Source organism: Cottoperca gobio, chromosome 18 (genome assembly GCF_900634415.1).
Source record: "Cottoperca gobio chromosome 18, fCotGob3.1, whole genome shotgun sequence".
In the NCBI taxonomy this organism is placed as follows: domain Eukaryota; kingdom Metazoa; phylum Chordata; class Actinopteri; order Perciformes; family Bovichtidae; genus Cottoperca; species Cottoperca gobio.
The window spans coordinates 13,198,757-13,212,950 of NC_041372.1; the positions used below are offsets into that span (position 1 = coordinate 13,198,757).

Below are 14,194 nucleotides of genomic sequence, written 5' to 3' on the forward strand. Positions count from 1 at the left end.
ACCTAGTAATAAGTAGCCATTTACCTTGGTCCCTAGAGATTCCTTAATAGCACATGACTTCATTACATTAATGTACGTCAGAAGACAACCTCGAATGGACCATGAGAGGAGCTTGTTGATATAACTGAACATCAAATGAAATCTGGATTGTATCTACCATTGAGGACACTGATATCAGATTAAAACATTGTTTAGGGGAGGGGTTACGCATCCTAGGGTTAGTTTGTTGTTGCATAATTCAAAACGTATTCATTTTGTTAGGCTGGTTCTGGTGTTTTTAGACTTTTAGAATCCCTGGAGAGATCTTCACAAAGGCATTCAGATCTTTTACTTTGGGGAAAAAGCTACTTTGTACAGGTCCATTACTTCTCTGTAATTTCATTGTAGTTTTCTTGGAGAGAAAAACAGTAATAAAGTAATCTGGTGCTAAATGGGGATAAATTAGATCCATTCCAGTCCTCTGAGACGGGTGCTTAGTTGTGTTTAGTTTATAAGCTGCTGTTGATTTCTAAAGGGGTGACAGGACATGTGCAAAAGCTCTATTTAATTTAATTGAAAGTATTAAAACGCTCAATCCATGGAGAAATGAACACAGCCCGGATCAGAAACTGTTTTAAACGAGCCGTCAACGACTTTCAGATTGTGATGTCACAACTATGTACATTATATAGGTAGAAAGTGCAGCTACAGTGCCATTAAAGTTATTCTTCAGATGCAATGCCAGTGCAGAGACACAGAGAGCAGACGGAAAGAACCGGGAAACACTGACCAATCAGAGCAGACTGGGCTTTTTCGGGAGGAAGGCTTAAAGAGACAGGCGCTTAAACAGAGCGTTACAGTTTTTAACATTAAAGCACGTAAGCATGTTTTAGCAGAAACTCAAAATACATGTATGAACCTACAATTCTTTCAGGTTTAAATAATAAAGCCCAAATACCAAAAACACTTAAGATACTTCTGAAATCTGCGCTATAGCCCCCTCTGCTCTACCCACATGTGAGCAAATTCATATCAAAATGATAAGAAAGTAAATAAATAGCTTCAAGACAAGAGAGGAGATTCATAAAGAGGTAATCTGTGTTAAAATAGTGTGTTTGTCCCTTGGGGTAGTTCACTAGACTCGCAGGCTTTTTTATCGGATAGATTCACACTTCATTATGGCTGATCCCTCCAGCCAAACACACCCAAACGCACACATTCTGCCCCGTCAGCTACAGGGAAGAAGTAATTAAACTTAGTAGCTCCACTGCACCGACAAAACAAATTGATTCTGGCTTTAGGATCAAAGATATAGTGAATAACACCCACAGTTTGTGTGTGTTTATGTGTGTATGTACTAGGAAACTGAGAAAGGACATAAACACATGCAAGGAAATGCTAAGAGAGGTTATCTGACCTTCACGCTCTGGTGACAGACTGTAGAGAGAAGAAGGGAGGGAGGGAGGGAGGGAGAGATAGAGGAAGACATGAAGCAAGAAGTGGAAAGGAAAGCTCCTTCAGACCTGAGGGCTACATATACTAATTAACTTGAGAGACATGACCTTTCTCTCCTTCTCCCTGAGATAGAACATGTGTGTGTGTGTTTTGAATCAATACAAGGGCATAGATCTTCACAGTCATCACAGCCAGATGGACCCAGTACATCATGTCTTTTCACAGCGGGAGAGCTAGAGGTAGCGAGGAAGGGAAACAGAGAATTCCCAGAATACCATTTTAAACCCTGAATCCTTAAACGCCACCTCAAGAACATGTCTGAAATGTCTGTGAATGGATCAGTGTGTGTGAGGTCCAATTTAACGTGTTATGCCTTGAGACACTTTCGGCCGGTCTGCTTCAGAGGGCCGTTTGAGAACATGGTTAAAATAAGCTTTTTTGGGTTAAAGTTAGAATGCTTTGGATTAAGTTTGGTGCGAGTTGCGATTAAGTCCTTTCTGACCAGACATGCACTGTGTCAGTGAGGGTCCCCACAAGTATTGGCAGACAAACGTGTGTGTGTGTTTGGCAACCAAAATGTCAATGAGTAGGCCAAGGGAAAATGCAGCGAACTCTCACTTATCAAATATCAGCAGACACCACTTTGCTAACTAGGACTCCGGCAGGAGAACAAACAACTGAGCTAATTAATGTGAAGTTGTCAAAGTTGGTTGGAAGCTCAGCTGTAACTTTCAGAGAGAGAGAGAGAGAGAGAGAGAGAGAGAGAGAGAGAGAGAGAGAGAGAGAGAGAGAGAGAGAGAGAGAGAAAAAGAGAAAGTGGGAGATGGCGAGGAGACAAGAGGGGGGAAATCAAGCATCCGCTGGAGGGGGATAATTAGGAAATGAGAGGGGGAGCATGTGAGTGTACTTTACATACTGTATGTGTGTGTGTGTGTGTGTGTGTGTGTGTGTGTGTGTGTGTACGTGCCCTCGTGTGGGAGTTTCCGTGCCCAGTTGGTGCTGGTGCTGCACAACACTGAATGCTGATATTCGTAGTCTCTCAGGAGCTGGGTTAGTGCATGACATTGTGTGTACGGGAGTGTTTGTGTATACGTGTGTGTCAGAACACAGTTTACTGCACATTTACCAACAACTGAATCTAACTTTACCTCAAAAGGAGAAGTTGTATGTACTCACCCTTGCCGAATGCTGATTTGCTCTTCATATGGAACAAGTCCCCGTGGATGAGCTGCCTCAGTGTTTTGTTGCATTCATGTGCGCGCTGTTCGGACTTTCTTGAGATTCAAGGCGCTCAACATCTGACGTGTGCTTCTTTGTCTGAAACAGAAAGAAAAAGCTCTTGAGTTTGACTGAATAGGTATCAAGAGTTGTTGTGGCATGCCAGTAAGCTAATATTTAGTGTTGTGAACAAACACAACCAGCATTAGAACTAGAGGGGCAATGTGTGTATCCTACCCAGTGAGTCGGATACACTCCAACATTGATTGGGTTCTTCCTTTACCCTTCTACCAAGTTTCATGAAAACCACACCGAAAACATAACCTCCTCCAAGGAGCAGAACCTGAGTGCAATGTGTGCCAGCATCTGTGTACAGCTATGTGTGTATATATATTGGCTTTGACCATTGGGCTGTGTTCTGGCTGGTTGAAAGATTGCATTGGCTGTTAGGGTGAAATGACCAGGCTGGGTCTGGCCTCTACTCTTGTTTCAATAGTGTATGTTGTCCCCTCTTGTTTACATTTACAACTCATGTTTCCTCCCTTCAGAAGAATCCATTTGCAGCCATCCATTCATTTTCAGTGGGATGAACAGCCTCCTCACACCGAACTAATCCATCACAGTAAACCCGAAGCCTTCATTTGGTTTTTGTGAAAGTGCTGGTTTTATTGTTACTTCATTATCCCCGAGTTGAATGTGTTCTCATGAGTGTGCTTTGTATTTCACACTCCACTTACGGTCAATCACCTGACACTCAAAGGAAGAAAGTGTAGTGGAGGAAACATTCCATCCCAAACATGTCGCCTCGCCAACTTCTTTGTGTCTTTATTAGTCCGGTAAAAGGACACTTTTTACTGGTTTCAGTGGTCGGCGGTCTATATCGACCATCTATAATAAGACTGACAATAGAAAGTCCCAATATCTCTGCTTTTGAAGATTCAAACCATTCAAACCAGACCATCTTATAGATTTAAAGCTAACATTTGCTAATGAGCAATTAACAAACATGTCACACCTTTTGCTGGTAATTTGTCACAAACCAAAGTAGATGATGGCGGTGGAGGAAAAGTCACTAAAGTCATCACTGTTTATCCTGTGGGGAACATGAATGTTTGTACCGACTTCCATTACAATCCATCCAGTTAGAGTATTAGGGTATTTTAAAACCCCCTAACAATCTCTCACACACAAACTCCCTCCCTGTGTGCATGCCTGTCGGAAGGGGAACGATATCCTTCTCATTATTTAAAGAAAACAAAAGTTGAATTGGTCCTATTTGGGTGTTTGTGCATTCATGTGAGTCCCATGTAGCTGGGAAACTCTGTGCTTGTATTGACTTCTACAACAACAACATATTGATTCCCTCTACTGCCTCCCCTATCGCTCTCTTTCTCCCTTTTTTCAGATAATTATTGAAAGCAACACTGAAATTCAGTCCAGCTGAGATCCCTCAGGGCACCTACCTTAGACCTCCACTATTATCACAATATGTCACGATCACAAGCAGCCACAATAAGTAGTTCAAGGGTCAAAGCCAGGAATACGATATACTGCCGTGACACAAGTTCTCCGTATTGATTTCCAAATAAACTTTTAATATATCTGGGGAGATATACAGCCTGCTTAACATGCACAGAGAAACTGGCGACTGAAAAGTTTGTTCCAAAAATGACAAAAAAAACAATAAAGTTTGCTAATTCGATAATTAGATCCCCTGATACAGGCAGAGCTGGCAAAGCTGTGTTTTTTGGGAATGTAAAAAAATCAAAAAGCTCAGTTGAAACAATAATAAAATCTATCCTCCATCTTTAAAAAGCTTTAAAACGCCTTCAGAGTTGTTACATAAGAACTCAACTCTGATGTAACAGGTCCAAGGAGGAAGTAAATCTGTAAATTGACTTGATTTAATTTTGTTTTTGAAAATAATTGAGATGTAATTAGTCTGAAATCCAAACTAAAATCTTGCTGCAGTAGAGTAAACACTTGGCCTGCAGACTCAGTGTCCTTTGGGAGGAAAGTAATAGTTTAATTTATCTTATCACATTATTTAATAATAGAAAGCTGAGTTCAGGTTGAGGTCGCATTAGATGCATAATAGATAACTCGTCTCTGTTAGTGCTGCATATGGCTTTCATAAACTATTACATACGACAGTTTTGTATCGCAGATACTTAAAACTTGTGAAAAGGTGTAGTCCGTGTAATGTAGTGTTTCAATTCACATCGAAAAGGAGCTTTATTTGCATGAAAGTTTCCAGAACAATGATGCCAAAGCATCAAAATGTGTGCATCTGTGTGTGTGTGTACCTGCGCAAATGACATTGCAGGAAACTTTAGTGAACTTATGAGTTTCCAGGTGTACTTGTCATGTGTTTGTCACGTACTACATCTGTCTGGGACACATTTTCTCTGCAAAGCAAACGGATGAAAGAGAAGGTTCAAGGACCCGTTTCAATAAATATGCAGAGGAGCATTAATGAGTAGAATTCATTATTCAAACAAGCAGGACTCTGAGGACAGAGGAGGAGATGTGATAAGGCACATTTGACACGTTTGAAAAAAATCCATCAATCCAATCAAATATTTACAGATGTTATATACATTTATTATTTTAAATTACAATGAGCTCTGTTAGTTTTAACCCACGAACATTTAGTCTTATTATGCCAGCTCAGTGATAGAGCAGTTTTCTCTGTTGGTTTCTTACTGTATTTGTTTAAGTTGATAGCAGAGAGAGAGAGAGAGAGAGAGAGAGAGAGAAAAGAGAGAGAGAGCAAAGAGAGAGAGAGAGAAGAGAGGGAGAGAGAGAGGGAGAGAGAGAGAGAGAGAGAGAGAGAGAGAGAGAGAGAGAAGAGAGAGAGAAAAGAGAAAAGAGAGAGAGAGAGAGAGAGAGAGAGAGAGCTAAAAGTTCTGCTTGTATAAATAGGAAATGCATTTGCCAAGACCTCACACATGATAGCAACGTAATAAATGTCGTCTTTAACTTTTTTTAGAAAAGGGAAAACTTTCTTAAATGTTTGTTTAATAATCAAAAATAAAAGTTTTGAAAATATTGGACTAACTATAGTTTTGTCTTCATGATGTTAGCGGATCACCAAAGGACTCATCATGTGAGGAACATGTGTGTGTACCAAATGTCATGGCAAATCTATCCAATCGTTGATGAGTGGTGGCGGTGAACAGTGAGGGGATCATCCTCTGGGAACCTAGAACCTCTGCAGTTGATGTTTCAGTCTGGACGTGGAGGACACTGCCGTCCATGGAGCCATGCCGCTCAGCATCTCTCAGTCTAGAACTTCTCTTCTGCTGCACAAAAGTAGCATCAGTCGTGTTCAGGATGATGCAGAACAGATTGTGAGGGATATTAAACCATCCAAGCATCACGGGGGACTGTTTGTGCATAATTACATCTCTAGGTAACACCTCACTCGTAGCAGTAGCAATTAAACCAACAACAGAGTCATGTTTCGCAGTATGGAACCACTAGTAAGTGATACAGCCATTCACAATATGTGCATCTGACAAAGCATCACACACACACACACACACACACACACACACACACACACACACACACACACACACACACACACACACACACACACAGGGCATGCTCACTAACTGTTGCACCTACATTTAGGGGGGGGAAACAGGCAGAAAGAAAGATAAAAACAGACTGCAGCGTTGTAGTGGGCACAGTGGAAGAGGAAAACATGACACGGCAGATAAATCGAAGGACAAAAGAGAAACGCAGTTTGGTGGGTTCTGTAATGATATGCTGCAACATCAGATGGGAAGGAAGATAGATTGTTGCCAAGAGCAGACAGACGAGAGGAGATGGGCTGGAAAACAGATGGGACCCACACACACACACAGACACAGAAACACACAGACTCAAAACACGGCTGACTACACACATATATAGGAAATAGAAATACTTTTTCACTGAACATACACTTGGATCAAAGGGATTTTTCTCTTTTTATAAAGGCACAGTGTTAAAGAAAAAAATTAATAGAGTCTCCATATATAGTGGAGCCAACACACACACACACACACACACACACACACACACACACACACACACACACACACACACACACAGTATAGGGATATCTTCTCTCTAAATATGTTTAATGCACAATCAATACTATTTCCATACTCAAGCGCAACACACACACACACACACACACACACACACACACACACACACACACACACACACACACACACACTTTCATCCTAGAGCAGCAGCAACACTAAATCACGTTTAACTCAACAAACCGAGACCGGACATCTTTTTACATGCTCTGACTTTCATCAAAATGCAGAGTCACGATTTAAACGTCTACGAGACCAGAGGTTGTCGTGGTCTCGTTCCACTGATCGCCCTAAACCGTTTGAGCGATCTCTGAAATGCTAAGTCATGATTCAACCATCTTTAAAGGAAGAGGCGACTAAGCAAAACCACTTTAGATTTACAACCACATAAATATGAAGCACTTAAGGATATCTACAGAGAGACTTCATTAGTGACTGAGTGCGGCCTCCTGTCATCTATTGTGCCAAAAAGAACAATTACACAGAACTGCCTCTAAAGTCTTGGCGCCCGGGTCACTTGTGAGCAGATCTGTCACTGTCAATCACTGATCAGATATCCTGCCGGCTGACAGAGGACCAATGTGTGTGAGGAAGTTACACTGACAGCTTGGAGGCATGGTGCAAACATCCGCCGCCTGTTCAATTATTCACATGGGAACCATTCTACTGCCTGGATTTACAACAATAACACATATAAAGTGTTTTTCACTCTAAATACATTACAATTTTTAAAGTAACAAACTTTTTTTTAGCACTGATCGCTACAACAAATAAGCAGAAAAGGATTCCCTGAATAAAAAGTGGAGAAAAGATCATTCACAAGATAAGGTAATCCTTTTTTGGTTCCACAGCGGGGACATTTGCAGCGTTACAGCAGTAAACAGGATCGCGCAATAACAAGAAGCATCAGCGAAGATATAATAAATAAGTAAACAAATAAATAAGTACATAGTAAAAAGAAAAATACAACGGTTGAATTCACATAAATGCACAAAAGATATATTGATATTGAAAAAATTACAATTATTACCCAATTGTTTACTTTCTGTATTACATTTGAAGATAATAAGCTCTGTATACATACACATTTAATAAAGTTGTATCTTTATACGTAGCATTCATTCACAAAACTTCTTGTGTATCAGTTCCAGGAAAAAAAGATCAATGAGCTCACTGCGTATGTGGAGGCAATAAAGACATCAGGTAACGTATTCCTCTTATTGGATAATACATAACGAGCCTGGCTCGGCTTCAAGGACTTATATGGAGGCTGCACTCTCGACACACAAGCAGTGAATATCAATATTAAAAGGTGTATTCCACCACAAGTGTACCTCTTGAGTACCTGTCGGTAGCTTGCACCTTGGTGGAGGACGTTTACAATACGGTTTAATGGCAGCCGCAACAAACACGATAAAACGCACATAGAAACTTCCCAAAACACAACTTTGCACATCCTAGATGGGCACGCAGCCCATTATTCCTCTCTCGCTGTCGCCCCTCTCCTCTTCTTGATAATATATTTGTTCTCTACCTCTACATTTTCTCTCTCCTGCCTCCTCACTGTCGCTATCTCTCTCTGCCTTCCTCCAACGCCATTATTTCTCCATTAAAATCCAGGATGACCCGTGTAATTGCCTCCAATGACTGGGTCCTAATGAAAAAAACACAACGCATTAGTGGCGAGACGCCGTGTGTGTGAGCCAGTGTGTCTCTCTGCATGTCAAGCTACCGGACCTTGACCACAGCAGATAATATTCTCTGTCAGACCTGCCTGTTACACCCTTTAAACCAGCATCTGTGTATGTGTGTGTGTGTGTGTGTGAGTGTGAGTGTGTGTGTCAGTCTGCTAGAGCCTTGACCAATGCAGATAATATTCTCTCAGCCCCTTGTTCCGCCCTTTTAACCCGGCTCTGTGTGTGTGCGATTGTTTGTGTGACTGAAATTGCATTCATAGATGTGCATAAATATGGAGTACAAAGCGCCTCTGAGAGTCCGTTGATGACAGAGGAGAGGGCATTCAAGCGCACTACATGTGGGATTGTACGTGCATGTGTGTGTGTGTGTGTGTGTGTGTGTGTGTGTGTGTGTGTGTGTGTGTGTGTGTTTGTGTTAGAGAGAGAAAAATAATGTAAATGCAAGACAGAGCTTAAAAGCAAAGCTCTACATGCAGGAAACAAACACCGTGAAGAAGCACAAAGTGTCCAGCCTTGCTTTTTTTTAATGCTGGCTCCGTTTGAAGGAGTCGGTCTCTTCCATGCAGAACTGGCTTTTACAGCGACTAGCATGCATGCTGCTTATTTGGCTGGATTTTCCGGATAGCTGTGGGACAGGCCCAATTCCAGCCACAATGGCCGTCGTTGGATGAACTCTTTAAGGGGGGCACGCCAGGTTTAATGCCCTAATGATCAACAGTCTGGCTGTTTGCTGATCACATGGATTTTGGGCATTTCAAGAATTTCAGTCATCCAGTTGGAGCAGTTCCATAATTTGACATCCCACATGCCTGCTGTCAAAGAATCACTTTCAAACAGTAGTGAGCGTGTTTGAATATTATTAACCCTATCCCCTAACCCAGAAAGTAAACTTTTAGTGGAACAGCCACCTTGCCAGACTAAAACCAAACCTGCTCAGGGCTTCAGAGAAGAGCCTGGTGTCTAGATTAAAGCAGTCCAAAGAGGGACATGAGAGAAAACGTTTGAAAACCACCGGGCCTGATGATCCTCCAGCTAATCGATTCAAGAGACATGTTAGTGGGACACAAACTCCCAAGCGAACAGGAGGGTAAATCTTGGTTGAGGATCGACAGAGCCCCAGAAACAAGTAGTACGATACTACAAAAGTGTCGTATAGGATATAAAAACAAAGCCTTCCTTCTTCTGTTTCTATCGTCTCTATCATCTCGATCCTTTCTGTATCTGATGAAGTGAAAATGAAAAAGAGAGGCAGGGTTGGATAGTTACAGAGAAGGGAAGACATTGAAGAAAGGTCATGCAGGGAGTAAAGATAGAATTCTTGGAAATAAAGTGAAAGCCTTTAGAGAGTTAATTGTCCAGACCACTAGATCATTCAACCCCCTCTTTGGAATATCACTTTTTTAATTTATCTTTACACTAGAGCATGGTGTCTTAAATGTCAACTCCAGCTGCTTGTGTTCCCTCGGGGGTTGTAGGGGAAATTAATTCTCTCCTTGGTGCTTCTTCAATCATTCTATCATGTAGTTTTCTACCTTTCTCTGTGAATGGCTGGATAATGTGTACGTGTGTACTGTAAGCTGCAAGTCCCTCGTCTCTCCTCTTTCTGTTCTCTTGGTAGAGTTTGGGTACGATGGCCAACAAGTCTGAAGAAACCTCTTCAAAGGACTTCCTGTAGATCCATGAATCCCTTTGTTATTTGTGGCCACTTTCTCTCACAACTGTAAATCTCTCCACACCCTCCGTTTCATTCCTTTTCTTTCCCAACTTCCCGTTAGGCCCTATATCTCCCTCCTCCTAACACTTACCCTGTCATTTCTCCGCATTGCCTGTCCATTAATGTTTATCGCCACATCTTCCCCGTGTCACCTTCTACGCTTCCCTCGAGCGAGCCAACAGTTTTGCAAGAAGCCGTGGTTCCTCTTTTGTGTCGGGATCCGAATCTAGTTATTACAACAATAAATAACGCGCATAAAAAAGGCGTTCGGTGCTTATTTCAAGGAATGCATGAAATGTGGGGGTTTTTTATGTGCCGACTCATACTTCTCTCGTCTTATCACCAATGCACAGCCTCAGGGAAAATCTCATGTCGGTTTCGTTTCAGAGAGTTCTGCCACATTTCTTCTCCGACACGTTTTTCTTTTGTAAGAAAGATGTGCATGCGTACCAACACGCCTTTGATTTTGTTTGATAAGCCAGGCGTGCTCCTTTGTTTCTGTGCTTTGACATGCCACACAAACATCATTCCCGATCCTCACTGTATCTGAAGGTCCACATTGATCGAGTCAAAGTGAATCAAAAACAATTTCGAGAGTTTTCCATGAGTAAAGTGGCAATCTGCCATTTGCTAAAACACATGCTGGCACAGACAGAGAAAGGTTCACACTTTGACGCAATCAAACCTCAAACGCTTTGATTATTGTCGACAATCAAGAGAATGCAACATGTATAAAAAAGCTCTGGAAAGGACTGAGACGACAAACACAGAGTATGAAAGCGAAAAGGCTCGCTCCGGTGATTACATTTTGCATATAGATTGGATTGGCAGATTAGAGAACAAAATACAGCAATTCTATAACTACTATACCCTGTGCTGGTTCCACTGCGGGTCAACCGGGAGAGCAATGCATTGTGGTCGGAGTCGAGGAGTTGACGGCATAACGAGCTGCTGTCATAGTAAATCTGGCTTTGAGATACATGCTAACAACATGCAAGGATAATGTTGTCATGTTGACGTTTAGCAGGTATAATGTTTACCACGTTCATCACAGCGCCGGGCTTTAAAGCCAATTTGACACAGTGGTGAAACGGTGTAATTACAACTTACGGCTCCGCCATGTGACGCCACAGGCCAACAAAGACTTTCCCCGTTTGACTTACATCGGGAAAAAGGTACAATTCTCCATTTATTTTATGAGAGCCAAAGAGAAAAGTAAATTCCCGCAAATACTTATCACCTCTGCATTGATTTATAAAAAAGAAATCAACAATTATCCAGTGACACAGTTCAGTCTGTCCAATATTGGCGGAGATATTTCAGCCTAGACTGAAATCGGCATCATTTGAGTCAAAACAATTGTTCAATTGGTGTTAACTGGGATGAGTTTAATGGCCTGAGTTTCATCCAAATTCAGACTGCATATATTGATTTAATTTGGAACAGAACCTTGAAATTTAAGGTTTATTATTGACGTTGAAAAGACAAGAAATGTGGACTTTTGGATTCAGTTTGTGTGCTTTTATAATTCTTAAATAGAGGAGCCGTGTGTACAGTATCGGTTTGGTTATGCAATGTATCAGCATCTTTGCCAAGTGGAAACTTTTAATCCGGTGGCGAGGGGCCTCGGCGCCCAGCGAAGCAGATTACGCTCTCCGACACATACCTAAATTAATGTTAATCAAACTCAAAGCGAAACCACGAGAGGCGAAGATTGAGGAAGAGAAGAGAGGTAGACGAGTCGGATTATAGTTTGCCAGATAACAGAACGACATTACAGAAAAAGATACGATCAAAGGCGGCAACAGTGTCGACGTGCAAGGCGTTTCACAACTCTGCAAAGTGTGTGTCTTTCCATGTGTGTGGCAGCATCAGTGTGTGTTTCCATTAATCTCTTCCTTGGAGCCTCCCAATTCACTATCACTGGAGCCATTTGAGACTCGGTGAGTGCAGATAAGGAAAATTACACAATTTCAGCACGTCCTCATGTGTGTGTTCGTACGGGCGGAGACAGAGGGGGTTTCTTGCTCGGGCATATGTCAGTGTGCTTGTGTGCGTTCGTATGCGTGCGCTTTGAGAGTGTTTTCATCCCTCCTCCGGGGAGACCCCACACACCGTCTGGCTCTGACTGATTCAGTATTCATTGCCACAGAGACACAGGAAAGAGATGGAGTGAGAAGGAGAGGAGAAGACGAGGGGGAGGAAGAGAGAGCAAGATTATAGAGAGAAAGGCGAGGAGAGAAGGGTGTTTATGCCAAGAGGTTATAATTTTCATTCACGCTTTAACTGTCTAAACAGATGTCTCCACTCTCAGCACAACTGCCTCCTCAAATGCTGCAATTTCACATCCTGATGTTCGATCCCACCGTCACGTCTGCAGCCATTTTGTTAGAGCAGGTGCTGCAGACTTTCTATTTTGTTTTGTATCTCTTCCCCCCCCTCTCTTCCCCAAATGGTGGATGTCGCTGTGGAAAAAAACAACAGGACAGAGCAGCTGAAGAGGTGAGAGTGGAGACGAGAGGAGGCGGAGGAAGATGCAGGGAAATAAAAGGGATGAAAGGAAGAGAAAATGGTGGCTGGAGGAGGAGGTGTTTTTCATTAGGGTTTTCAAATCTAATGAGAGGCTAAGAGGGAGACAAAGGGGAGACAGCAGGACCAAGACAGAAGCCACACAAAGAGATTCAAGCAACATTTGCAAAGACGGAGGAAGAAGATGCAGGAAATGTCCATAAGAGAAAGAAGAGACAGAAAAATGATTAAAAAGAAAGAACAAGATAACGTGCATTAATGGACCGAGGCGTAATGACTTTGCCAGCGTCTCTGGTGCTGCATACCAATAGGACGCTCAACACGGGGAGTGTGTGTGTGGTCAGAGAAACAGATGGACGCTGTATGTGTTGCACATTGTTTTAGCTTTGTCTACATTCCCAAACAGTATCTGAAATGAATCTGCCCGGCAGGGGTCTGTCGCAGCACGATTTATAGAGACAAGTTGCCTCCCATGTGTCATGTTTATGGGTTATGACCATGACATGCTTTAACAATGATTTTGCAATTATTCGACTGTGCCATAGAGTTTCCCGAAAACCCATTAAAATACAACAGTGAGCAACACTATTTTATCATTTTAATGAACCTGCAGCTTTGAGCCAGTCTCACCTACGCCATGTTCCCGTCAGACACACTCACCAGAGCCCTGAACGTGTATTAATCCACAGCTTGAAATAGTTACACACAAATGCACTTTGTATTCCTTTTGTCTGCTAAATAAGGGAGGCTACAGTCTGTGTGCGCTACATAGTAATAATGATGCTAAACGTATATCTCATGGTGTATTTAACCACGATGGAACTTCAGTCATTAAGGGTAACATCTTCCTTCCTTGTCTTTCACATGTTGATGGTATTATCTCAAAAGGAGAACAGAGAGGAGGTGAAAGATTCAAGAAAGGATTTGTTGCACTAATAGTTTAACAAATCCAGGTAATACCAGCTTGGATCTGGACCCAAAATGGATCGTTGGTTTGTTGGAAGCCAACCAGGATGAGGAGAAATTGCAATTGAGTGAAGTTAGAACGGAGGAACAATTCATTCAACAAAAGTCCGATGCATAGACTACACTACCTCTGATTTAATCCTGGAGAGCAAACAGAGTTTAGGATGCACCTCCGCTCCCGTTTCTCTGACTTTGACTTTCATCCCTTTAGTTTCTATAGAGCAAGATCGATAGACCCTGCTCTCTTCCTCTCTCATACCTGTCATTAAATTCCCCTCTTTACATCCTCAGCGAGCAAAAGATCAAGACAGAGCCTTGGAGAGGTGAGAGGAAGGGAAATGTTTGGGCTGATCAGTTCTGTCTTTGTGGTGTTCTGTAGGCTTGAACAGTAAAGCTCAAAGCTTGAACACAGCCGGACGCTCACACACTCTGACGGGTCAACCAACCGACATACAAAGCAATAATACTATAAAACTGAAAAGTCTACTTTGAGAACATCAACTATTTTGCATTTGATAGCTTAGAGTTGAAGACAG

General features: G+C 42.1%; 1 protein-coding gene across 3 annotated transcripts in view; it reads right to left on the minus strand.

Moving 5' to 3' along the window:
* Positions 1-14,194, minus strand: part of htr2cl1 (5-hydroxytryptamine (serotonin) receptor 2C, G protein-coupled-like 1) — a 124,227-nt gene that overhangs the window by 54,281 nt on the left and 55,752 nt on the right. For all 3 annotated transcript variants that reach the window (XM_029454787.1, XM_029454788.1, XM_029454789.1), the window contains one exon: positions 2,611-2,751. The gene's annotated coding sequence lies outside the window, so the exon portion shown is untranslated. The remainder of the gene's footprint in view (positions 1-2,610; positions 2,752-14,194) is intronic.